Genomic DNA, 1,870 nt, shown 5'->3' with positions numbered 1-1,870 from the left:
CCTGAAAGGCAGCGGGATCATCACTGCAATACATACTTTCAAGTCAGATCAGTTAATCACCACATGTCCACTGGATTCCAGGAGCATGGTTGGACACATGGTCGGCACATGAGAGAAGCAGATGTCCAATCTGGAAACCTCTGCTCGTGGCATGTATGACAAAGGGGACAGATCAGGACAGGGAGGGGTTGGCTTCCCTTATACAGCCCAGTGATGCAGCTCAGGCAGTGCAGACATAACATTACACAATCATAGAATGGTTCAGGTTGTAGGGGACTTTACAGATCACCTAGTTCTGGCCTGTAGCCACAGGCAGATTTGTAAACCATTAGATCAGGTTCCCAAGGATCCCATCCAACCTGGCCTTGAATCTCTCCAAGTTTGGATGGTGCTTACAGAAATTTGTCCTATTACTATCATATACTCTCATCCTAACTCTAGGGTTAGGCACCTCATCCTCTGATGGAAACCCTGGGGTTGAAATTGGATTAAGTTCCCCACTGGACTCTGGCACTCAGGAATCCTCTTAGTTGAGTTCAGATGTGTACAATGAGGTGTCTGCTTGTGATCCCCACATCCAATCCTTGGTCTTTATTCAACAGTAACTCAGTCGCTCACACACTACTGAGTGATGATGAAGGTGCATGGGGTGCTGGGGTGCTGTGTGCTAGTGCTTGCAAACTGTGGTGGAAAATCTCTGAGATAGACACCTCCTTCCTGAGCATCAGTTGGAGCCAGAAGGAGGTATGCTTGGCCATCCTAAACGCCACCAGAACCCTGTGCCTTTTGCACCTATCCCCACGGAGCATGTAGTGTTATTCCGCTGACCAAATGGATGAGCTCACAAAAGAAGAGCCAGATCTTCCTCTCTGCTCCATCTGTGGCATACTGTGGAGTTGAAGGCATTACAAAGCTATGACACATCTCCATTCTTTCTGTGATGACACTTGAGTTTGCTCTGGGCTCTCATTTTAAAGGCATCAGAAGAAGCCTAGGGATATGTCTGTTCCCAGTTGACAGGAAGGTGGCAAAAAAGGTTGTTCCAGTTTTAAAGAAGAGCAAGAAAGAAGACCCCAGCAATTAAGACCTGTCAGTGTCACTTCAGTGCCAGGTAAAATTATGGTTAAAGTGATGTAGGGAGTTATTGAAAAACAGTTGGTTTTGGTCACTGCCAACTCTGGTTCACGAGGGGAAGATCCTGTTTAACTTCATGTCCTTTGGTGACACGGTCACCCATGTAGTTGATCAAGGGAAGCCAATTGATGTTATATGTTAGGATTTCAGTAGAGCATTTGTTTCTCACATTAGCCTTCTGGAAAAATGGTCTGGCATATGGAGAGATAGAAATGCACTGTGATACGTGAGCGTTTGGCTGAAGGGTCAGTAAAATAACCCAGTGGGCTATTGTAAATGGGGTTCCATCAGCTTGGCAAGTGGTCACTAACAGGGATTCCCAGGGCTGTGTTTTAGGGCCACTTCTCTTTGATGTTTTCATCACCGGCTTACATGAAGAACTAGAAGATGTTTTCAGGAAATTTTCTGATGATTTTGGATCGGGTGGAGCTGTTGACTCCACTGAAGGTGCATAGGCCTTGCAGAGAGATGTGGATGACTTAGAGAACTGGCCAATCACCAACTACTTGAAGTGAAACAAGAACAAGTGCCTGATTCTGCAGCTGCGTAGGGGCAACCCTGGCTGTACTCACGGAGTAGGGTATGGGACAGGATATTCTAGGATTCTGTGATAGTGGATATGAGCACGGTGATGTTGGAGTCACTGTGCTGTCACAGTGCACAGGAGCTCAGTGACAAGAGCCATGTGACAACAGTCTTGGTGGTATGGACATCAGTGATGTCAGAATTACTGAGT

The sequence above is a fragment of the Cyrtonyx montezumae genome, unplaced genomic scaffold (genome assembly GCF_038088225.1).
Source record: "Cyrtonyx montezumae isolate F1298 unplaced genomic scaffold, pur_monq_1.0 scaffold_46, whole genome shotgun sequence".
Classification (NCBI taxonomy): Eukaryota; Metazoa; Chordata; class Aves; order Galliformes; family Odontophoridae; genus Cyrtonyx; species Cyrtonyx montezumae.
This window is presented reverse-complemented; position numbering follows the sequence as displayed.